A 26381-nucleotide genomic window follows, 5' to 3' on the forward strand; every position below is an offset into this window, starting at 1 on the left:
TCACTATTCCCTTTCTTGAACAGGGGAACAACATTCATCTCCCTCCAATCAGCTGGTACTACTCCCATGGAGAGTGAGGATGCAAAGATAATCACCAGTTACACCCAAAGAATTTGACAGCTGCCTCTGAAAACCCACATTTGTTGCGTCAGAGTCCTCCTCGGCATTATTGCACATCTTGCATTCTCGTGTCATGTTCTGTTTGAATGAATCCTTGGATCAGAACATTATTCCTGTAACATATGGCTCCACCCTGTCTTTGAAGAACACTTGATATTGTCTTTTGGAAGATGTCTGATGCTGATGTGATGCCCAAGGGTAATCCATTGAAACAAAAACCTCTCGCATGGTGTCATGAATGTTATGAGCAACTTAGAATCTTCAGCGAGTGATAGTTACGAAAAAACATTCTTTGCATCCAACTTCATGAAGATTAAACTTGTTTCCAATTGCACCAAGCTATCATCCACAGACAACACAGGATTCTTTCCAGATTCAACTGCATTGGTCAGCTGTGTAGAAACTACACAGGTTCTGATAGATTGGGCTTTGGCGCTGGGATCATCCTCAAACACAGTTTGTTGCTCCTTTCAACGTATAATCAATTTTATTCTTCGCCTTAGGCAAGAGTTGGTAATTATTTTTTCTGGGTGTAAACAGTCAAACAGGCTTTTGTGTAGAGTGATATGAAATGCTGTCTTCAGGTTTCCTCGTACTCTGAACAGCTATAGAAATTCAGCTCTGAATTATTTTTGGCTACTTGGTTTTCCAAATCTTCTCCGTAAATGAATTATAAGTCCATGCAGGCTTGCCTACATTAGACTGAGCAATTTTAATTCAGAATCACACACAATGGGTGGCACAGTAGCACAGTGGTTAGCACTACAGCCTCACAGCGCCAGAGACCTGGGTTCAATTCCTGCCTCAGGCGACTGACTGTGTGGAGTTTGCACATTCTCCCCGTGTCCGCGTGGGTTTCCTCCGGTTGCTCCGGTTTCCTCCCGCAGTCCAAAAATGTGCAGGTAAGGTGAATTGACCATGCTAAATTGCCCGTAGTGTAAGGGGCAGGGGTAAAATGTAGGGGAATGGGTCTGGGTGGGTTGCGCGTCGGTGTGGACTTGTTGGGCCGAAGGGCCTGTTTCCACGCTGTAAGTAATTTAATCTAATCTAACAAGATTTCAGTAATTTTGCCTTTTCTAGATTGGAGGGTTGCATTCCATTATCCTATGAACTTGAGTTCTACCCTTCCTAGCCCATTTGAGGTTTTGTGATGGCTGAAGAGAACCTTTCTCCAACCTTGTTCAGCATCAGAAAGAAGCAAGACTGTGTCTAACTTAAAGCAAATCATGTTTTCATCAACTAAGATTTCAGCACTCCAGTAGTTTCTGCTTGGTTCATGAATCCTTCCAAGGAAAGTCAGCTCAATATCATTGATATTTTCTCTTTCACAAATCTTGCTAACTTTCAAAGGCTTATTCTGCACAGGTTTCTTCCTGCAATGTACAACCTGAAAGTGACCATTTTTCTTGCAAAAATGGCATTAGTCATTGATAGATCAATTTTTACACCAATATTTTCTCTTCCCTCACCGATCAGTTAGCTGGAGCTGTTGGTGGATATGCCTCCTAATTCTTCTGCTTTTGTTAAGCCGCTCCTCTGCTTTTAAATTTACCATACTCCACCGAGTCATTCATTTTTTGGGATATAGTTTTTTTCTGCCATCTCAAATCACTAATTGATTTTGCCTCCTAACCTCAGCTGGTATGCTCAGTTGAATTAGCTTTGTTAAGGTTAAATCACCTCTCAACTACAATTAGTCAGACATAGTTACATCCAGACTGCAATAAAAAATTCTGTTCGGAAAATGTTAACTTCTATTGGAATACCTTTTACTATATTAGCATTTTTACAGTGTTATACAAGATTCAGTAAGGTTGTCTTACAATATATCACTTCCTGAGGATGTGCATTCTATCCTATTAGCATATTACACAGTTTGAATTAACCCCTCTATTACATATTATTGGACATAGTTTTTGTGTTTATCACTGAACACACATAGTTGAATTTATTCACTATCTCTGTGTTAGGCCAATCTAGACCATTGCCTCTTTTGGTCTTTGTCTCTTTTATGTTCAGTTCAAAAACTCTGTACCTTTTGACTAAGTCTGTGATAATCTCTAGCTTTTCCTTTGATCTGGCTATGAATGTGGGGCAATCTGTACACCTGAAATTTCATCAGCCATGCCCTCCGAGTATGCAGTCACATCTTTTTGGTAACAATTCTTGCACAGCCTCATTATCTCTCCCAACACATTAAAAAGAATGGGTGATGGATGTAGGTTTGCTGAAACAAAGTTTTGTTTCATGAAAATGAACCTTCCAGCTCAGCCAGAAAACTACATCCAGAACCTCAACCTGAGCTACAAATCATCTCAAAATTTGCTAGAATGGGTGATACACCAGCCTAACCTTTTTCCCAAACTGGAATTGGTTTCTATGTCGCTCACTAACTTTGAACACTCTGAAAACATTTTTGTATAGCTCCTATAATGGCCACATTGAATTTGGGTGCATGAAAGTCAATAAAATTGAGCTGTACAGTGTTGAAAACTTTGGTTTAGTCAATGGACATGAACCAAAGCTGGCCTTCCCACTTATTTTTACCTTTCTCTATGGGATTCCTGAGCAGAAGCATCAATATCAACAGTAAATTCATCAGCTATATACAGAACACAGCATTGGTTTGCTAGCCATTTCACATGAACTCAAAACTTTCATGGAGTGGTCAATATCAACTCTAAATCTTTCCATCTCCCTTTTGTACAAAATCTCCCACATTTCACTTTCAATTTGTAATTGGGGGAAGAGGAAAGGAAATGCAAAGGTGCCTGGTCGAATGAAATGTGACCAGCAAGACCAGGAACATAAAGGCAGAAGTGGGTACTGCAGATGCTGAGATTAGAGTCAAGATTAGAGTGGTGCTGGAAAAGCACAGCTGTTCAGGCAGCATCTGAGGAGTAAGAAAATCGACGTTTCGGACAAAAGCCCTTCATCAGGGCCTTTCCTGATGAAGCGCTTTTGCCCGAAACGTGGATTTTCTTACTCCTCAGATGCTGCCTGACCAGATGTGCTTTTCCAGCACCACTCTAACCAAAAACATAAAGGCCTATCAATCCAAACAGTAGGATCACTTTTAATAAAGACTGCAGCTTTCCTTAAATGCATATTTAAATTAACTACCACAAGGATGGAAATGATAAGCTGGTGGCAAGAGACTGCACACAGAACATATGGGAACACCAGTAAGACCTAATGTGCTTAGTCAGCTTTGGGTGAATGTCCTTGCTATCTACTCAACAGAATGGATTAAAATTTCAAATGGCAAGATTCCATTTGTGACATATTTGATTTTTTGGACTGTCAAATTAAAGATTGGCTTAAATTTGGAAATGGAGCATTTGGTATGAGTCAAAAAAGCACCTTCATGGTACATCTTGAAAAACAGAGATGAGAATACACATGCCTTCAGAAAGTTAGCAAAAGGTGTTTGACAACTTTAAAGAAAAACCTGACACAGCTCGCAAAAAGTTGTTGACTCAAGAACAGTTCAAGCATGCAAAAACAAGTCGTTACATGGGCTTTGTACCTTAAATAATAGGTACACAAAACATTCATTCACTTGTGTTGGCACCGAAGACATAAGCATATAAAGCCTGAAGGAGAAATTCCAAAGGATCAGGTTTGGAATTTTTACATTAAAAATAAATTGTTCAGATAATTTTTTTAAATTTTCATGCTTCACAATAAACAGACTTATAATCTAAAAAGGGCAAAAGGTAGCAATTGGCTTTTTAACAGATCAGCTCACTAATCTCTCCTGACCCAATTCACAGAAACACTATGTTCAAACAATTCATCATCTGTCAGAGGCAGATTTTACTCCCCTTCATGCTCTCTGTTAACACTGGCATGCCTGTTTTGTCTATCAGCTCCTCAGTGCAGTATCCTCAGCCCAACATCTTCAGCTACTTCATCAATGACTTTCTTTCCATTATAAATGGGATTGATATTCAGGCTTTATTTGCAATCCTTAGATAATGAAGCTGACTGTTCTCTCCACAAACTTGGAAAGCTTCATTATGTGAGAAATCTAGAGAGCATTTAGGCTTGAACTGGTAAATGGCAGGTGACATTCACATTACTCAGATGCCTGACAAGGGCCATCTCCAAAATACTTAATCATATCTGCTTCACACTCAGTGTCATTATATTCAGCAAAATGTCCCACCATCAATCCCCTGGGAGTTAGCCTAACCAGAAATTTAACTGGAATAGACACGTCAATACTGTGTCAACAAAAGCAGGTCACAGGTTTGGCGTTCTGTGTGAATGACTCATCTCCTGATTCCCAAAAGCCTTTCCAGCCTCCAGGTGAACAAGACAGCAGGGTGCTGGAATATTATAGTATGAACTGCTGCATTTCACTGACTACTTCAGAAGCACTTCACAAATCTGTGATCTCTATAACCAAGGGAAGTGGGAAGCACCACTTGCAAGCACCCCACCAAGTTACACACTATCCTGATTTGGAAATATCTAGCAGTTTGTTCATCATTGCTAGGTAAAAATACTGAAACCTGATAACACCATGGAATAACTACACCATGTCAACCACAGTGATTCAAGCCAGCAAACTCACCACCTGCTTTTCAAGAGTAAATTTGTCTTAAATACTGGCCTTATCTGAGAAGCCGACATACTATGAACGAATTAAAAATTGCTCCATGGCCTCTTCCTTTTTAGCACTGCAACTGTCTCCAGTCCTACAATCTTCAAAGATCTCCACCCTCCTCTAACTCAAGTCACATATGTGATCCATTTTTTTGCTCCATTTGTGGTAGTGGTGCCTTGAGAAACTAAGGACCAAATTTTCATTTCTAACACAATTGGCATCAGGAAAATTCATAATTCTGCAAACTGACTCAGGAAAACATGCTTGAAATAACTGGATTTCATTCCAGAGTTGCAAGTGCTAGCTGGAGTCAGACCTACTACTCATGGAAAGAATTCAAAGGCTAATGCAGGCATTGTCATATGCAGAGGTGGGATGCTAAAAGGGCTCGCACCATTGCTCTGGGACTTTGCCCAAGCTGTTCAAAAAAGAAAAGCAACAACAGTATTCAAGCCCTCAGACGCACTCATCACCTGCCCTGCATGCCATACCCGTGGACCTTTACATCCTCCTTGACCATTGCCTTTCCACCCCATGTCTCCCTCAGATCCCACATATCAACTTAGTTTTAACTTATACCAACACATGATTCGATTCATTTATATAGTTTTTTGGTGTAATGCACAATTTGGTCTCTTTACCTGAAGAAAGATATACTTTTTTTAGATTACATTACAGTGTGGAAACAGGTCCTTCGGCCCAACAAGTCCACACCGACCCGCCGAAGCGAAACCCACCCATACCCCTACATTTACCCCTTACCTAACACTACGGGCAATTTAGCATGGCCAATTCACCTAACCTGCACATCTTTGGACTGTGGGAGGAAACCGGAGCACCCGGAGGAAACCCACGCAGACACGGGGAGAACGTGCAAACTCCACACAGTCAGTCGCCTGAGGCGGGAATTGAACCCAGGTCTCAGGCGCTGTGAGGCAGCAGTGCTAACCACTGTGCCACCGTGCCAAAGAATAAGTTGATTCCTGCAATGGCGGGATTGTCCTACAAGAAGAGAATGAGGAGAGTGAACCTGGACCTATATATTCGTTGAAGTATACAAAACTTTTCTCAGGCTTGATAAGGTTGAAGCAAGAAGGATGTTTCAGCTTGCTGGGAGTTCAAGAATCAAGAGACACAGTCTCATACTGAGAAGTAGAACGTTTACATCCGAGATAAAGAGGAATTTCTTCACTCAGAGGGGAAGATTTAATAGACCAAATGGCATACTCCTGCTCCTATTTCCTACGTCTATGTATTAAAGCCCCTATGCCAACTTAGTGCCAATTCATATAATCCTGATACCGTTCCCCCACTTATCCTCATAGCCATTTAAAACCCCAGACAAACTTAATGCCACCTCAGGTCTATGCATACCTCCCACCCACTACCATTTACTCTTGGATACTCTATGCCAACTCAGCCAGTACCTACTATTGAACAGGCATAGTTAGCCATGGTGATAACATTCTATGTGTCTATTACAGACTTAATTGAAAAAAACAATAATTGACAAAAGCTCTTACAATACATTTATAAATCTCATAATTCTTAATCCTGACAAAAACAAACATTTCCTTCAATGTTTCCATTCATGTTAACACAAATAATTTTATTCATATCTCCACAATGTTAACATTCTTATAACTACTTGGAGCTGTCAATCAAACTGTGAACATACAGGCCCACACAGTGATAACGATAGGCAATGCAAACTGTGAAGTAGCAATAATCGCTATGTCAACGAAGGAAACAGCTAGCGCCAATTTCTTTCACTTGCATCTGAATTTTTTCAAAAACTTTAAAAGCTTGGTTTAATTAACATGACAATTTGACAACCGCACACAACTTATCCAGTTTTCAAGCACATTTATATCTATTCTAAAGAATCCCAAAAGTCTACCTAACTCTTCAAATAACTTTCCTCAGTTCAAACCTTTTCCTCCAAAGTCCAAAGCCCACAAATTGTGTTTTGGGAATCCCAGTAATAAAAATTGCTTCTGTTTGAAGACAGTTTCATTTTCAATTGCAGCCCTACCTTGATAAACCACATATGAAATATGTTCATCCCCTGTAACAACACCCAGCAATAAAATGATAGATTAGATTAGATTAGATTAGATTACTTTACAGTGTGGAAACAGGCCCTTCGGCCCAACAAGTCCACACCGACCCGCCGAAGCGCAAACCACCCATACCCCTACATTTACCCCTTACCTAACATTACGGACAATTTAACATGGCCAATTCACCTAACCTGCACATCTTTGTGACTGTGGGAGGAAACCGGAGCTCCCGGAGGAAACCCAAGCAGACACGGGGAGAATGTGCAAACTCCACACAGTCAGTCGCCTGAGGCGGGAATTGAACCCGGGTCTCTGGCGCTGCGAGGCAGCAGTGCTAACCACTGTGCCACCGTGCCGCATTGAGGTGACAGGACTTCTGGAAAAGGAGTTTCAGTGCAATTTTGGCCATGGCACAGTGCCTTCTTTCCTTTACAGAATTCAAACCTAAGCTCTGGAATTATCTCTCTAAGCCTCTCTGCCTCTGTACTTTTTGCTCTGCATTTACGAATGCTCCCTGAAATCCACATCTTTTTAAACTAAACTTTAGACTGTGATTCCTAATTTCTCTTATGTGACAAACTTTCAAATTTTGTCTGAAGTGTCTTCCAGGCAACTGTATAATAAAAGCGTTTTATAATGCAAGTTGTAGTTTTGGATATTTTACTACATTAAAAACAGTATATAAATGCCAACTGTTACTCCCTCCTCATTTTTAAAATTGTTTTATGGGATATAGGCATCACTGATTTGGCCAGCATATACTGTATTGCCTATCCCTAATCTCAATGGTAGTATGTAGCCTTCATGAAGTACGACAGCCTATCTGGTTTGATTCCTTTTAAAACATTGTTAAGGAGTTCCAAGATTGTGATGCGGCAACAGTGAAGGAATGGTTATATTGTTCCAAATCAGGTTATTGTGTAGCTTGGAGAGGAACTTGCAGGCAATGGGGTAACCAAGTGCAAACTGCCCTTGTCCTTCTAGATGGCAGAGGATGAGAATTTAGAAGGTGCTGCTGAAGGAGATGTGGTAAATTAGATTAGACTCCCCACAGTATGGAAACAGGCCCTTCGGCCTAACAAGTCCACACCGACCCTCCGAAGAGTTGCCCACCCAGACCCATTTCCCTCTGACTAATGCACCTAACGCTATGGGCAATTCAGTATGGCCAATTCACCTGACCTGTACATCTTTGGACTGTGTGAGGAAACCGGAGCATCCGGAGGAAACCCACGCAGACACGGGGAGAATGTGCAAACTCCACACAGTCGCTGGAGGCTGGAATCGAACCTGGGACCCTGGTGCTGTGAGACAGCAGTGCTAACCACTGTGCCACCTTGTTGCAATGTATTTTGCACAGATGGTGCACGTGACTATCACAATGTGCTGCTGGCAGATGGAATTAATATTTAAGATGGGGTACCGATCAAGAAGGCTGCTTTCTCCTGGGTAGCATCAAGCACTTTGAGTGTTGTTGGAGCTGTACTTATCCGGAGAGTCTTCCATCGCACTCTTGACCTGTGTCTTGTAAAAAATAATGAACAGCATTTGGCTAGTTAGGAGGTGCATCACCCTTCACAGGATGGCCTTCAATTCCCAGCCTCTGACCTGCTGTTGTAACACAGTATTTATCCGATCGGTCTGGTTCAGTTTCTGATCAATAGCAATCCCTAGGATGTTAACAGACGGGGAGTGAATGAAGGTAATGCTAATAAATAAAGGAGATTTGGTTAAGAGACAATCTTGTTAGAGGTAGTTGACTCCTGACAATTGTGTGGTGCACACGGTACTTGTGACTTCTCAGCCCAAGTCTGAACGTTGTTCAGATCTATATTTTTGACAAACCCGTTCAGATATGTAACAACATATCTGGGACTTAAACTCAGGCTTCTGGATCAAAGATAGGGATGCTAGCACTACACCACAAGAGCCCAAATTAGTGTCCCAGGTTCAGTTATTTTTAGCTGCTTCATCAATGACCTTCCTTTCATCATAAGGTTAGAAGTGGCGATGTTTGCTGATAGTTCTGCAATGTTTAGTACTGTTTGTGACAGTTCAGGTACTGAAGTACTGTCACTGAATCATAGAATGCCTCCAGTACAGAATGAGGCCATTCGGTCCATGCTGACTGCACCAAACCTCTGTCGAGCATCCCACCCAGACCTTCCATATCCCTGTAACCCTGCATTTACCATGGCTAATCTGTCTAGCCTGCGCATCCATGGACACCATAAGGCAATTTAGCATGGCCAATCCACCTATCCTGCACATTTTTGGACCATGGAGGAAACTGGAGCACTGGCAGAAACCACGCAGACATTGGGAGAAGGTGCAAAATCTACAGAGTACCCAAGGCAGGGATCAAACCCAGGTCCCTGGCACTATGAGGCAGCAGTGTTAGTCACTAGGCCACATGTCTGTATGCTGAAAAATGTGTTGCTGGAAAAGCACAGCAGGTCAGGCAGGAGCAGGAGAACTGAAGAAGGGCGTATGCCTAAAACGTCGATTCTCCTGTAAGACCTGGAGTCCTCAACCGCTCCTCATGACAGTCCCTTCATCCCTGGGATCATTACTTTAAACCTTCTCAGGGCTCCTTCCAACGCCAGCTCTTTTCTTAGCAATGGGAGCCAAAACTGCTCACAATATTCCAAATGCGGCCTGATCTGAGTGTTACACAGGCTCAGCAGTATATTTCTGCTCTTGTATTCTAGCCCTCTTGAATTGAATGCTAACCTGACCCACTGAATGCCCAACAGTGCCAACCTTGTGGTTCAAAATTTTGGCATCAACAGTATTTTTTCCCCTGAAACACGCAAGACGCAATTTTTTCCAACAGTGAAAACTCTGTTGAAAGGGGAACTAATGGATAATCTTGTTTGCCGACGAATCAGCAACAGCACCCATTGGCCCAGCTGACCGGTTTCCGTCTCTCCTAAGAAAAGGAGACTGAAGGCGACATGGCGAGATAAACAAGTGCCGCCATTGAAGTCAGGAGCCGCCGGCTTGTGTATTTTTTTCTTGGGTTTTGTACAGCGCTGTATTTGGATATATGACTTTTGCGCCTCATGTTTTTGACAGTGAATACAGAGCATACCTGGGACTCCCTCTCCCAGGGTGCACGGCGGCTGTCGCCATGGAGACAGGAAGGGGTGGGGGGGGGAAGGGATGAAGACTGTTGGCGGGCCCGAGCTCACAATGACCACTTCGGAGAGTGGAAGAGCGGGCGGTGCCGTACTCGCCTCGGTTTGCAACCAGTTTATCAGTAAGGTGCCAACAGGAAGGGAAGTAGGGAGTGTTGGTTTTCTGAACAGTCTAAGACGACGATGATGATGATGATTGGTGTAATTGATGTGAACCTACCCGCTCGGCCGTGCTCTGCCTCCGCTATGTAACCTCGGTGCGCCACAACTACGGAGAGCGGATGGATCCAAGTGCACTTTGTTTTTTAAACTTCTGTGGTGTGTGCCCGTGTGAGGGTGGTGAAGTGTTTCTGTGCTTCCCACGGATTTCTCTTTGAAATATCGAAAGTTAAGATTTGTCCTACTTACGCTGCAAAAAAAAATCAAATGATATTTACTTTTGCCTCCCCTCCCCATAGTTTCTGATTTTGTCCCGAAGTCTAAGCTGTGCGGAGGAATCGTGCTTCCGATGCGACAGCCCGCGGTTTAACCGGTTACTGTGGATGGGGACTTGAAGCGGCCTGAGCGCCTACTCACTCTCCTGTGTCAAACACTGTTCAATTGGAATCGGACCAACACTCACACTTGGGACTCTCCTGCCTTCGGTGAGCCCAGAACCCTGTGTGTTGCTCAGGTTGCTGGCCTTCCCGGATTGAGCTGGAGATTCGAATTGAAGGTTACTCGCCAGCACACTGACATGTGCAAACCTGAGAAACGTTATAGAGAGAACTCTGAGAAAAAGTCATTTTCTGTGAAAATTTCTCTTCATATTTTACATGTTAGGAGAAAGTTGTTTGGCATTCAAGCATCTTCTGATTGGGTCTTGAGTATTTTGCTTTCCAGTTGGTGTGAAGCAATATAAATAGTGTTCTGGCTGATTTTTAGATTAGATCCCCTACAGTGTGGAAATAGGCCCTTCAGCCCAACAAGTCCATACCAACCCTCCAAAGAGTAACCTACCCAGAACCATCCCCCTACATCTACTGCTGACTAATGCACCTAACACTATGGGCAATTTAACATGGCCATTTCACCTCACCTGCACATCTGTTGGATTGTGGGATGAAACCCACACAGACATGGGGAGAATGTGCAAATTCCACACAGACAGTTGCCCAAGCTGGGAATTGGCACTGTGAGGTAATAGTGCTAACCACTGAACCACCATGCCACCCCAACATTGCTGAGGTCCCACTGAGATAGTCTTTGTAGCCTTTCTGTCAATTTGACAAAATGAACAATTTTATGCTTTGAAAAATATACTAAGGATTTTTAAAATGTGTCCATTTGTGAGATGTAGATATCACTAGAAAGGTCCAATCTATAGTGCCCTTGAGAAAGTGGTGGTGCCTACAGTGTTGCTAAGTATAGAATTTTAAAATTTTGACAACACAATAAATAAACAAAATATATTTCCAAGCCAAGATGGTGACATGAATTTGAAAGGTAAGTGGAGCTGATGTTTTTTTTAAAAAAACCTTTGGTGATTTGATGCTGTGCTTTGAGATGGTGCATGTTGCGCAGGTGATGGAGGTGTGAACGTTTAAGATGGATGACAGTGCTGATCAAGTAGACCGTTGTGATCCATGCAGTGTTGAGTTTCTCAAGTGTGGTTGAGTTGCTCAAATACATGAAATTGGCAAGTATTCTCTCATACTCTTCATTTGGAACTTTAATTGATGGAAAGCCTTTGGCCAGTCAGAAGTTTGCTTACTAGCTGTGCAACACTGAACCTCTGACCTGCTATTGTAGACAGTGTATCTGTGGCCAACCCAGCTACATTTCTGGTTAATGTTAATCTGCAGTATATAAATGGTAGGGCTTTGATAATGCAATGCCAGTGAATGTCATGGCGATGTAGTTAGACATGTTTAGTCTAGAGAGGTGTATTGCTCGGCAATTGTTTAGCATGAATGTAACAAGTTCAAGCCTGCATATTATCTAGATCTTCTTGCATGCAGTTGTGAACTGCTACAGTATCCAACAATTGGACTGAATATCATGAAATTATCAGCAAACATCCCTACTTCTTTTTGATAGAGGGAAAGTAATTGAAGGAACAGCAAACGATAGTTAAGTCTTATACAGTCCCGAAGGGAATACTACATAAATATTCTGGAAATTAGATCTTCAGATTCCAGAAGTCGCCTTCATCTTCCTTTATTGGTAAGTACAACTCCAACCAGTGGAGAGTTTCGTTATGGACTGGGCCAGACCCCTCAAAACCTCATTAAGCAGATAGCCCAGACAATAACTTTGCTGTTTGTTTAGCTAGGTGCATAGTGGCTATTACGACCAGAAGACATAGGAGTGGAAGTAAGGCCATTCGGCCCATCGAGTCCACTCCGCCATTCAATCATGGCTGATGGGCATTTCAGTTCAACTTATCTGCGCTTTCCCCGTATCCCTTAATTCCTTGTAAGATTAAGAATTTATCAATCTTTGCCTTGAAGATATTTATCGTCCCAGCCTCCACCACTCCATGGCAATGAATTCTACAGGCCCACCACTGTCTGGTTGAAGAAATGTCTCCTCATTTCAGTTCTAAATTGACACCCTCTAATTCTAAGGCTGTGCCCACAGGTCTCAGTATCACCGCCTGACTGTACCAAATTCCCAGCATCCCCTCTTTCTAAGCAATGCATTATCTTGTAAATTTCTATTAAATCTCCCCATAACCTTTGAAACTCTAATGAATACAATCCCAGGGTTCTCAGCCGTTCGTCGTACATTAGGCCTGCCATTTCAGGGATCATCCGTGTGAATCTCCGTTGGACACGTTCCAGTGCCGGTATGTCCTTCTAGAGGTGTGAGGCCCACAACTGGACACAATATTCCAAATGGGGCCTAACTGGAGCTTTATAAAGTCTCAGTAGCACATCACTGCTTTTAAATTCCAAGTTAAAAATCACACAACACCAGGTTATAGTCCAACAGGTTTAATTGGAAGCACACTAGCTTTCGATGCGCCGCTCTTCATCAGGGTGATAGATTCCAAATTTCTTTTGATAAATGACAACATTACATTTGCTTTTTTAACCACGGACTCGACCTGCAAGTCAACCTTTAGAGAATCCTAGACTAGCACTCCCAGATCCCTTTGTACTTCGGCTTTATGAATTTTCTCACCGTTTAGAAAATAGTTCCTGCCTGTATTCTTTTTTTCCCAAAGTACAAGACCTCGCATTTGTTCACATTGAATTTCATCAGCCATTTCTTGGACCACTCTCCTAAACTGTCTAAATCTTTCTACAGCCTCCCCACCTCGTCAGAACTACCTCCCTGTTCGCCTAATTTTATATCATCGGCAAACTTTGCCAGAATGCCCCCAGTCCCTTCATCAGGTCATTAATATATAAAGTGAACAGCCTCAACGCAAACACTGAACCCTGCGGGACACCACTTGTCACTAGCTGCCATTCTGAAAAAAAGCCTTTTATCCCAACTTTCTGCCTTTTGTCAGGCAGCCAATCCTCAATCCATACCAGTAGCCCACCTTGAACACCATGGGCCCTCGTCTTACTCAGCAGTCTCCAATGAGGCACCTTATCAAAGTCCTTTTGGAAGTCTAGGTAGATAACATCCACTGGGTTTCCCTGGTCTAACCTATTTGTTACCTCTTCAAAGAATTCTAATAGGTTTGTCAGACACGACCTCCCCTTACTAAATCCATGCTGACTTGTTCTAATCTGACCCTGCACTTCCAAGAATTTAGAAATCTCATCCTTATCAACGGATTCGAGAATTTTACCTACAACTGAGGCTAGGTTAATCGGCCTATAGTTTTCCATCTTTTGTCTAGATCCTTTCTTGAACAAGGGGGTTACAACAGCAATTTTCCAACCATCTGGGACTTTCCCTGACTCCAGTGACTTTTGAAAGATTACAACCAACGCCTCCGCTATTTCTTCAGCCACCTCCCTCAGACCTCTAGGATGTAGCCCATCGGGGGGAGTATTCATAATGTTAATTAGCTGGATCGACTGTTTTTATTTATAAATTATGAAATGAAACACAAAGAACAGAAAATAGAATGTTCGATAACCTATCCTATTAAACCCGACTAAATGATGCTGTTCCGAAGAAACATGCGACAGTCCCAATAAAAACATCCCTTAGCAGAAACAGTAAAACATAGCACAGGCAACTTACAGTTTGCAAGGCGAGAGAGAAGTCAGCAACATGTTTCACACATCCCCTGCTGCAACTGAACCTAAAAATCTCTGCTGCCAGGATCGGCCACTCCCCTTTCATTATGCAAGTTATTTCTAAAACATGAGAGCCTTTGGCTGAGGTATCATCTGTTTAGGGGTAAACAAATTCACCTCAATAAACCATTCATCTCTACATCAACTCTGCTCTTTCGGAGCCTGGGCTGTTTTACAAGCCCTCTGAAAAAAAATCAAGGAAGCAGTAAATTTTAGAAAAAGGACCAGCTTTGTGACACCTACCTCCTTAAAAAAATGAACCATAAATACCCAAAGATGGCTTCATTTTTAAAACCCCTTAAAAAAAATTGGTTAGTATTCTAAAACGCACATATACATTACACTGACTATACACATGCAGAACTACATTCAGTTTAGTCTGTGGTACTCCCACCACCGAACCCCCCCCCATGTCTCATTCGAGTCTCAACAAGGCCACGACAATCATGTTTTCTCGACATGCCACATGCACAATTGTCAAATTGAATCGTTGCAACAACAAGCTCTAATTCCAGTCTGGCATTTTTGCCCTTAAATTTCTGCACAAATTTCAATGTATTGTGATCAATGTATACAATCATCTCAGGTGCATTGCTGGTAATATAAACACTGAGATGTTGTAGTGCCAACACCATGCTTAAACTCCCTTTCACAACTGTTGCATATTTCTGCTGATGAACAGTTTCCTGGAGAAATACCCAATAGGTCTTTCTATCTTCTTAGCATCGTCCTGCAGGAGCACAGCACTGACACTCACATTGCTGGCATTGGTAGCCACCTTGAAAGGCTTTGTGTACCTAGGTGTGGCTAATACTGGGGCTGTGGTTAACACAATTTTCAGGCTATCAAACACCTTCTGACAGTCAGTGTCCGCTACAACTTGCCATTTTTAAGTAATTCAATGAGTGGAGCTGCCACACTGTTAAAATTCCACACAAACTTTCAATAAAATCCACTCAATCCTAGGCATCGTACTACAGCTCTTTTTGTCGATGGTGTGGGAAATTCCCCAATAACTTTTGTTTTCGCATCCTGTGGAGCCATTTGTCCATGTCCAATAACCTGGCCCAGAATGCCTTGGGCTTTGGCTAGGTTTTTCGCTAGGTTTACCACCAAGCCTATCTTCCGAAGTCAATCGAACAAGTCCGATAAATGTTGTACATGTTGCTTCCATGAGTGACTAAAAATCACCAGGTCATCGATGTACATAACACAGTTGGGTAATCCAGCAATGACCTTATTAGTTGGTCTCTGAAATGTGTCTGGAGTGTTTTTCATACCAACTGGCATGACTTTGAACTCATATAATCCATTTGGTGTTAGGAAAGCCGAAATTGCCTTTGCTCTTTCTGACAGGGGTACCTGCCAGTAGCCTCTAAGCAAGTCGAATTTAGAAACATAAGTTGCTTGTCTCACCTTTTTAATGAGCCTTCCAACCAAGGAATTGGATGTGCATCAGGTTTTGTAACTGCATTGACTTTGCAAAAGTCTACACATAACCACTAGGTACCATCTGGCTTTGACACCATTACTGTGGGTGAGCTCCAATCACTGTAATTCACTTTGATTATGTCATCTTGGAGGATGTATTCAATCTCCTTCTGAACCTGTGCCAACTTTAGAGGGATATGCATATAAGGATGTTGTTTAATTGGAACAGCATCTCCTATATCTACATCATGCACAATTAGGTTAGTACTTCCTAGTTTATATCCGCATATCTCTCCATGTGATAGTACTAAGTCTTTCAGATCATTTTGATTTTTCTCAGGAAGGTAACCCAATAATTTATCCCAATTTTTGTTAATTTCCTCGTCCAATTTGATTTGAGGCATGTCCTGTTCAGAATCCTCTGAACTTTGGTTCTTCCTTCTGTGCTGTAATCATTAACACCTTCTCTTGCTTTCCTTTCCGGTCAAAACACCTTCTGAGCATATTCACGTGGCACACTCTGAGATTTCTTCCAATCTGGAGTCCCTATCAAGTAGTTCACCTCACTCAATTTCCTTTCGATTTGATAAGGTCCACTAAACCATGCTTTTAAAGGTTCACCTGTTACCGGAAGTAACACTAATACCTTATTCCTAATAGCAAAATTGAGAATTTTTGATTTCTTGTCCGCTTTCTGTTTCATTACATGCTGCAATACTTTTAAATGCTGTCTAGCCAACTCCTCAGCACTATTTAGTCGTTCTCTAAAATTTAACACACAGTCCAAATGTATGGTCTCTGAATTCTGACTTACTAATTTTTCCTTAATCGATTTTAATGGTCCTCTCACTTCATGCCTAAAAACTAATTCAAATGGATTGAATTTGGTCGATTAATTTCATGCATCTCTGATCGCAAAAAGTGCAAACGGAATCCTTTTATCCCAGTCATCTGGATAATCCTGACTATAAGCCCCCAACATGGTCTTTAGTGTTTTATGCCATCTTTCTAGTGCTTTCTGGATGGTATGCAGTAGATTTGAATTGTTTATGCCAAGGCTGTCCATAACTTCCTTGAATAGTTTTAATGTGAAGTTTGACCCTTGATCTGACTGGATCTCTATTGGTAATCTGAATCTAGTTTAAAAAAATTGAGTTATTCCTCTACAATCCTTTTAGCTATGATATTGTGTAATGGGATGGCCTCTGGAAAACTTGTTGATGCATCCATTATTGTTAACAAATACAGATTCTCACTTTTTGTTAGAGGACCAAGGCAATCAAATAAGACTCTTGTAAAAGGTTCCTCAAATGCTGGAATAGGTATTAACGGTGCAGGTTTTATTACCACCTGTGGTTTTCCAATTGCCTGACATGTATGACACATCTGGCAAAACTCAACTACATCCTTGTGCAGTCCAGGCCAATAAAAATGCCTTTGTATTTTAACCTGTGTTTTCCTCACTCCTAAATGACTTCCAAGTGGTAGTTCATGCGCCACTCACAACACCCTTCTGTACCCCACTGGCAATACAATTTGATGAATCTCATATTAAGACATCATTTTTCAGGTAATAACAAAAGGGATACATTCAGACTCTTTCTCTGCACATGCCTTTTGATACAACTGTTTTAAATTTTCATCTTTCGTCTGCAACTCAATGAGTTTTGCTGAAGTAAAGATATTTGCATGATCGTTTATTTGCTCCTATTTTATCTCAACCAACTAATTGAACACAGTCTCTGCTAATGCTACTTCAGCTTCCTTATCTGTACCATTTGATCTCTTCTCCTTCAGCTGGTCACTCTGTGACCTCTTTACTGCACAATCAGGGAAGATTCCCAGATAAGAATCCTGTATTACTTCACATGCTTGAGTCTCTACTGGCTTTTCAACTACAGTAGGCAGCACCCCTACTGGTAATTCGCAAAGGCAAATTGTATTCCTGAAGCTGAGAGTTTGTCCAGTACTTCCACCACAAATTCTCTACACTTTTCTGGACATTTTAGCCTCACTTTACATAATTGAGCGCTTTTTGTCTCATCATGAATTCCTGTTACCAGTACCTTTTCTGGCAGTAGTCCTTCAGGAGTACATATATCCTCATGCTTCAGCATCACAGGCTAAAAAGATCTTGTCCCTTAATATTGTAACCTCTTTATCTGCTACACCTGGCCCATATGAATAAACTTTACCTTTGCAGGTATATTTTCTAAGCAGATCCGAAACTTCCTCTTTAACCAACCTTTGATCAGCTTGTACACTCTGATACAGCTTTCTAGCTTCCACTGTGCTTTTTGTCACCACTCTAACAAAACTTCCAGGCTCATCTTGCTTTCCTTCGTCTGGCTTTTCTGTGCTTTTCCTAGCCCACCTACACTGATTTCATGTGCCCTACTTTATCACAATGAAAACACTGGAGCTTTTTACCTTCTTTGACCCCTTCAAGGGGTTTCCTTTTTACCCTGTGGTAAGTTCTCCTTATGATCTTCACTGAAATCTACCTTTCCCTTTCCATGTGAGGATTTCTCTTTTCCCCAACTTTTTGCCCTAACGGATTGAAATTGATTCGGGAAGCCCTACTGTGGCTTATGGGCCAACTCATTGTCATCAGCCACTTCAACTGCTAACCTTGCCATTTTAACTCTCTGCTCTTCCATATGAGTTTGCACGATGTCGGGCAGTGAATTTTTTGAACTCCTCCAACATAATTGTCTCTCTAAGGGCATCATAAGTTTGCTCTATTTCTAAAACTCTTATCCACCTATCAAAATTACTTTGATTCTTTCAAACTCATTATAGGTTTGACCAGGATCCCAATCTTAGATTCTTGAAACATTGTCTATAGGTTCCTGGTGCGAGCTCATATGCACTTAAGGTAGCTTTTTTCATCTCTTCATACTCCCCAGATACCTCCTCTGATAGTGATAGTTCTATCTACAAATTTGGTTTGGATCCACAAAACCCACATGGTCACTGGCCACTCCATTTGTTTAGCCACTTTTTCAAATGAGATGAAAAAGACTTCCACATGCTTCTCATCAAATTTAGGGAATGCTTGAATATACTTAAATAGCTTCTCACCAGGCTTTTGACTACCAGGGGTTTGCTCATCCTCACTAAGCCTAACTTCAGCCTTCATCTTCCATTCTTTTATGCTGACTTCCCTTTTTAAGTGTCAATTTCTGAAGTTTAAACTCTTTCTTTCTTACTCGTCTGATAGACCCCTTTGTTCTCTTTTTCTCTCTCTCCTGATTCTAATCATAACACTAACTGATTCATTTCTGCTGCCTTTCATTCTCTCTCACCTCAAACTGAAGCTGCTTCATTTTCAGTTGAATTCTTGCCATTTCTACACATCCCAGTGTTTCCAGCAAATTTAAATACTGAGCTACTGCTGAAATCTTTCCTCACATTAGGAAGTAAATTCATCCCCAGCTTGTATGTTAATTCCCACAGCTTAGTCTTATTTGCCTTTTGTACAAACCCCCAAGATCACTTCTTCCACTTCCAGAACCTCCTTGGTGACTGAAAGTGCCATTGTTATCCGAGCGCTGTTTAAACCACCAAATCAACACCTGAAATAAAAGACATTAACACCTACCACTCACTGTTTAAATCCCGAAAAGAGCCCCCAATCTGTTATGGATGGGCCAAAGCCCTCAAAACCTCTTTAAGCAGGTAGCCCAGTCTGTAACTTCGCTATTCATTTAGCTAGGTGTATAGTGGATGTTTGCGGTGTAAATTAGCCTGGTCGACTGCAAAGGTTTAAACAAACAAAATTTATTCACATAATTACAGAATGAAACACCAAGAACAGATAATAGAATACACGATAACCTATCCTACCCAAACCCGATTTTGCTGTTCCAAAAATACATGCAACAGTCCAAAAATACATGCAACAGTCCCAATACACGCACAGAAACAGTAAAACATGGCATAGGCAGCTTACTGTTTGCAAGGAGAGAGAGAAAAGTCAGTAACCTGTTGCAAACATCTCCTGCTGCAGCTGAACCTAAAAAACCTCGGCTGCCAGGATTGGCCACTCCTCTTTCATGGTGCAAGTTATTTCTAAAACATGAAAGTCTTCAACTTGAGGTATCATCTGTTTAGGGGTAAAGAAAAAGGGTCCTAATAAACCATTCATCTCTGCACCAACTCAGCCGTTTTGGAGTTTGGGCTGTTTTTATGACCCCTCTGAAAAAAATGAAGGACATAATAACTTTGAGAAAAAGGACCAGCTTTGTGAGTTTTCACCGTTGACTTTGATTTTGCTGATCTTGATACCCTTGCTACCACACTTAGTCTACTTATGCCTTGATATCAAGATCTAAAATCTAAAACTCTTATTGATGCTTGGATGGATAGAAGGAATGGATCATGGTACTCTTGTCAGAATCCAAACTGAGCATGTTGAGCAGGTTAAAGAATAGATAGCTGTGCAATGTCTTTCATTCCCTGTTGATGATAAAGGGATCAGACTTGTCCTGCTTTTTATGAGCAGGATGTATCTGAATAAAGTTCTGTTTTGTTAATTGTATAAATATACTGGAACAGCTTGATTTGAGATACAGCTAGTTTAGGAGCATATGTCTTCACTATTGTAGTAGGTGGAATGCTGTCAGCCAGGTGAAATATGAGTTCCCTGATTAAGGCTGTTAAACTGGCCCAATCAAGGAGTTTCAGGGGTTCTGCTCATTCTAGGAGCCGACTCTGTGCTAGCTGGGTCTGTGTCATTTACCATACACATGTAATAAAGGGTGATTTAGTGATGGGATAACAGCCTTCGTGGAGTTATTTCACTGGCAACAAGAGAAAAATATTCCTATGAAGAGATTCGCTCACAACAGTCATCTTTGAATTTGGGTAAACGTTGCTGACATCATGCCACTATTTGGTAAGCTTGACTCGTTCAATCTTCCCATCGAAGACTGGGCCCAGTATGTGGAAAGAATACATTATTTTTTCAAGGCAATGGTGTTGGGGCAGATGAAAAGCAATATGTAATTCTCTTGACAGCAGTGGACCCGCAGCTTTTTCAGTTATTAGGAGCCTAACTATCCCAGAGGCACTGGATTCAAAAAGCTTTCAGGAGTTGATGGTTTTAACTAAGGAAAGTTATGACTCCAACTCTCCTCTAATTCTGACATGCAATTGGTTTCACTTGACAGTGTGAGCTGGGGAATCCATACCAGGATTTTTGACAAGGGTTAAGACAACTGGCAGAGGCATGTGATTTTGATTTAACCATAAGGGAGATGCTTAGAAGAGACCATTTGATATGTGGGATTAATGATGTGACCATGCAAAAGCGCCAACTAGCTTAAGCGTATCTCGATTTCAAACAGGCACTAAAACTGGCCTTGTCATTAGAAAATGCAGCAAGTGAAGCTTATAAGTTACAAGGTATACCGATGAAAGTGCTCACCCTTGTCAGTTCGATTGAGTGTGGAAAACACCACTTGAGTGAAGGTAATTGTGTAGCCTCACTCATGGCATATGCTGGAGAGAGGGACCCTAGTTCACTCCAGAACAAAACCCCAAAATGAATCCAAGCCTAGCCAAACAGTTAACATTTTCTCAAGGATCTAGGCCGGCAGGCCATTGAAATCACTGCAAGTAAGTAGACTCGGGATAGCAAAATGAGTTCCACTAGGCCTGAAATAAGTAAAATAACTCATAGGTCAATATCCAGGATAGTGCCCACCCTAGAAAATCCAACTACGGCAGGTTTGGAGCTGTTAAATTGCTTAGCAACATCCAAATCAGAACCAATCAAAATAAGTGCCTGGTTAAATGATTACCCAGTTCTAATGTGGGTCGATACTGGTGCAGCTGTAACATTGATTGCAGAACAAGTCTTTAGCAAACTTTGCTCTGGACTCCAGCCCTTACGCTTGTGCAAGATCCCAGCCAGCCTGCGAACCTATAGATTAAGAGTATAACTTAAGTTCTGATCTCTCATGAGAACAGCCTGTTCAGTTACCACTGATTGTAGTAAAAGGCTTGTGCTGAAGCTTAATGGGGTGAAATTGGTCAAGAATGTTTCACCTTGTATGGCTCAACATCTTTTGATTAGAAAATGGCTGCCTAAGTGAAGTCATGATTAAGTACCTGGAAGTTTTTCCATAACTGTACGAACTGCCAAAGGGGCCATTAAGCAATTCTGCAAGGCATGTGCAGTGCATGCACAAGTAGGGACAGAAATCCAGAGACTGGAAAGCAAAAGAATCATCAAACGAGTCCAGTTTCTGGAATGGGCAGCACCATTCGTACTGATTGTGAAGACCAATGTGTCGGTTCGCCTCTGTGGGGATTTCAGACGAATGGTGAACTGCTTTTTGCAGCTGGATAAAAAACAATTCCACGCTTGAAGAACTTGGAAGCAAAACTGGTGCAGGCAGGAGGGGTTGCTGTCTTTCACAAATCTGTACATGAGCTACGCATACCTGCAAATGCGATTAGTTGAGGATTCCCAGAGGTTTGCTCCAATTAATATCCAGAAGGGTTTGTACCAATATATGAAACTGCCTTTTGGGTTATCATCAGTGTCTTCCATTTTCTAGCAGAAGATGGAGATCATTTTGCAAGGTCTACTCCAGGTCACCATTTATCTGAATGAATTGCTAATAACGGAAGACCAATGAAGATCATATAGAAAACTTGGACATGGTGCTTAAATATTTCTTCAAGGTGGGGGAAAATGTGTATTCCAGGTATCCCAAATAATCTATCTGGGCTGTAGAGTCAACAAAATAGGGTTACACTCATTGGACAATAAAGTGAGGGTGATCAAAGGTGCCCTGGCTCCCATGTCTTTATCAAAACTTAGATCTTTCCTTGGATTGGCAAATTATTACGAAAAATTGATATGTAACATTGCCTCCATCCTGACACCTTTTAAGTTTGCTACTGAAAAGGGAAATTGTCTCATAGCTAAGATGTAACCTTTAGGGAAGTGAAGAAGCTGCAATTGTCATCCAAGATGTTGGCACACTACAATCACAAGCGAGACATGGTGCTGACATGTGATGCCTCTCCATATAAGGGTACTGTGGGCACACAGGAGAGGAACACCCGATAGCATATGCTTCCCAGACTTTGGCTGATGCCAAACGAAGATATACTCAGATCAAAAAGGAAGGTTTGGTGGTCATCTTGTTATGAGGAAGTTCCACCAATACCTTTACAGATGTAAAGTTGTAATGGTAATATATCACAAACACTGCAAGGGCAGTGCCACTCATAGCTTCAACTTCAACCGTGGGCTCTTATTCTAAGTGCAAACAATTAAAAGTTGGAATGCCATCCAGGAGACCAAGTGGCAAATGCAGGTGCCTTGAGCCTCCTCCCACTGGCGGATGCACCACCAGTGACGCAGACACTTGAAGAGTCCTTCCAGGTTTAAATATTCTGGACACCCTTCCAGTCACTGCTGACAATATCCAACTGTGGACGCAAAAAGATCCCATCCTGGCAAAACTAAAATAGCTGGTAGTGATAGGGGAAGCAAAAAGGCATCACAACCAGCATTGAAACCTTTCTGAACCCAGCTAGACCAGATACCGTAGAGGACAGCATATTATTATGGGGAGCAAGAATGATTGTCCCTAGCAAAGATTGCTGCTAGTTAATGGCTGAACTACACCAAGGTCATCTGGGAGTTTCCAAAACGAAGATGTTAGCAAGAGGTTATGTCTGGTGGTCAGGATGTATGCTGACATAGCCGTGTTGTTAGGGCAGTGCCCAAAGTGCCAATAAGGACAAAAATTACCACCAGCAGCTCCCCCACATGCATGAGAATGGCTGGGCAAACTCTGGACTCACACTCACGATGCTGATCCTTTCATGGGCAGTATGATTTTAGTCATCATGGAAGCCCATTCAAAGGGGTTGTATATGCATCAAGTTCATTTGTCAAACGTGAAGGTGGCAACACAGGTCAATAGAATGGTCAAGAAGGCATACAGCATGCTTTCCTTCATCAGATGGGATATTGAATACAAGAGTTGGCACGTCATGTTAAGACTTTGGTTCGACCACACCTCGAATATTGCATCCAGTTCTGGTTGCCACATTACCAAAAGGATGTGGATGCTTTGGAGAAGGGGCAGAGAAGGTTTATCAGGATGTTGCCTGGTATGGAGGGTGCTGGCTATGAAGAGAGGTTGAGTAGATTAGGATTACTTTTGTTAGAAAGATGGAGGTTGAAAGGAGACCTGATTGAGGTCTACAAAATCATGAGAAGTATAGACAGGATAGATAGCAAGAGGCTTTTTCCAAGACTGGGGACTCAATTGCTAGAGGTCACTAGTTCAAGGTGAGGGCGAAAAGTTTAAGGAAAAATATGCATGGAAAGTTCTTTATGCAGAGGGTGGTGGGGTACCTGGAACGCGTTGCCAGTGGAGGTGGTAGAGGTGGGCATGATTACATCATTTAAGATGTATCGGACAGATACAAGAATGGGCAGGGAGCAGAGCGATACTGATCCTTGGAAAATAGGCAACAGGTTTAGATCAAAGATCTAGATTGGCGCAGGCTTCGAGGGCCAAAGGCCCTGTTCCTGTTCTATAATTTTCATTGTTCTTGTTCTTTGTTCTATTAGGACAATGATTGAAAAGTTGTGAGCATCTTTTGCAATACATGGACTCCTGCAGATATTGGTCACAGACAATGAGCCATCATTTACTATCAAGGAATTTGAGGATTTGCTAAAGTTGAGTAGTATTCAGCATGTAAGGGTAGATCCATACCATTCATTATTGAGTGGTCTGCCAGAAAGAACAGTCAAAGCTTTGAGGGAGCTTCATTCGATACCAAACTATCCCGGTTTCTGTTTGATTATAGGACTATCTGTCATGCAACTACAGGGCAGCTCCAGCAGAGTTGCTAATGGGGAGAAGACTGTGCACCAGTTCAAATCTGATCTTATCGGACCTGGGGGCAGGGAGGGTATTGGGTTATACGACATTAGAGACACCAATAGAGAACGCAAGACTGCTGTAAGCAAGAGGCAGTTTACATCAGGGTTTGGTATCGAAATCACAGGAGCGGCCCTGTATGGGTAAAAGACATGGTCGACCTAAGCTCAGGTACTGTGATGTCCAAAGTTCGGGTAGATGAGGCGGTCCTGAACAAGCAAGTGGACCTGAAAGCTGCAACCTCTCAAGCAGATCAAAAGCAAAACATATCTGGCAAGGCTGTCAGAACCCGTAGATTCTCCTCCTCTGTCTAGCGTTGAAGAAACCTCTACGGATGACATGACCTTGACACTGTTCTGGCCGAGTATTGGCCAAGACAGTCCAGTGCAAGATGTGGGCAACAGACGGGTAAATGCTGCTAGTATCTGAGGCAGAGTCTGAGGAACTGGCAAAATTGCCCCAGGAGAAACAGCAGGATAAAGAACAGGCCTACGTCCCAGGTCTTAGTTGGAGAGGGATGTAGTGATTGGAACGATGTCAACCAGAATATGAGATTGGACCAAGTTAACAGCCCTAATCAGGGCGTCCTGTTTGATATATAAACAGGAGTGCCATGCGGTTCTTCTAATTCCAAGAGCTGGCTCTGTGCTGGCTGAGTCAGTGACACGTATTATGCACATGTAAATTAAGGGAGACTTGGGGACAGGATACCAGCCTCATGGAATTATTTCAACTACAACAGGATATTGTCAGATTATAGCCATTGCTGAGGAAGTCACACAGTAGAAACAGGATTCAGTTCTCCTGAGTAGCTGATCTCTGAGATTCTTGTAAACGCAGTGGTAGTATCCCTACATCTAAATCAGAAGGTCTAGGTTCCAGTCCCACATACACCAGAGATGTGTCATAACATGATTGCACCGGTTGATTAAAATTACTTATGGCCTTTGGAATTGGAATGGCCATCACAATGGGTGGATCAAATTGCTTAAAGGTTAATGTCAGGAAGCTCTGTGGAACGACTGTAAAACTATTCCCTGATCCTTTGCTTGCAGAATCTACCTGTAGCATGCTGCTCGACTGCTTAACATGCATATAGTGGTGTGTTGGCTCACCGGATTGGCATCTCATTTTCAGGTATGCCTGGTGCTGCCTTCCAAGGACAATGTAATAGGTTGATTGGTAAGGATATGTAGTTTTTCTTTGAATTGGCTCTCTCAGACTTGTCAGAAACCAAGTCAGGATTCAACCATCTCAGTCAGCTGTGATACTACTGAGCCAATTCCAACAGACCTTGAAGCATATTGATCTGTGACTATAGATCTGCACTATTTGTATAGTGTGAGGGGAGCTGAAAATGTGTTGCTGGAAAAGCGCAGCAGGTCAGGCAGCATCCAAGAACCAGGAGAATCGACGTTTTGGGCATGAGCCCTTCTTCAGGAATGAGGAAAGTGTGTCCAGCAGGCTAAGATAAAAGGTAGGGAGGAGGGACTTGGGGGAGGGGCGTTAGAAATGCGATAGGTGGAAGGAGGTCAAGGTGAGGGTGATAGGCCGGAGTGGGGTGGGGGTGGAGAGGTCAGGAAGAAGATTACAGGTTAGGAAGGCGGTGCTGAGGGATTTAACTGAGTTGACCTGGGGTGTGCAGTGAGAGAGGGACTCACTGAAATCCTTGTAGAGGGAGGAAGAGAACTTCTTCAAGGAAGGCATCCTTGTAAGAGGATTCGCAGTAGGTTAAAATGTGGAGGGAGGCCATTTGTCCACACTGTTGTTGTAATCCAAAATTAGTTCTGCCTGCTATTCCTTATAGCTTCATATCTTCAACTACAGGTTGTTCTGCTATA

At 42.2% G+C, this 26381-nt stretch overlaps 1 protein-coding gene across 9 annotated transcripts in view; it reads right to left on the bottom strand.

Annotated features, from left to right (window-relative positions):
• fggy (FGGY carbohydrate kinase domain containing) overlaps positions 1-10293 on the bottom strand; it is a 369292-nt gene extending 358999 nt beyond the window's left edge. For 7 of the 9 annotated variants that reach the window (XM_087990634.1, XM_087990630.1, XM_087990633.1 and 4 more), the window contains exon 1: positions 10159-10235. The gene's annotated coding sequence lies outside the window, so the exon portion shown is untranslated. Of the gene's footprint in view, positions 1-8221; positions 8311-10158 lie in introns of those variants that run through there. The other 2 variants (XM_087990626.1, XM_087990627.1) reach the window with 2 other exon arrangements.
• Positions 10294-26381: the final 16088 nt, after the last annotated feature.

Source organism: Chiloscyllium plagiosum, unplaced genomic scaffold (genome assembly GCF_037043375.1).
Source record: "Chiloscyllium plagiosum isolate Xiang-an unplaced genomic scaffold, Cpla_swu_hap1 HiC_scaffold_9, whole genome shotgun sequence".
Taxonomy (NCBI): Eukaryota; Metazoa; Chordata; class Chondrichthyes; order Orectolobiformes; family Hemiscylliidae; genus Chiloscyllium; species Chiloscyllium plagiosum.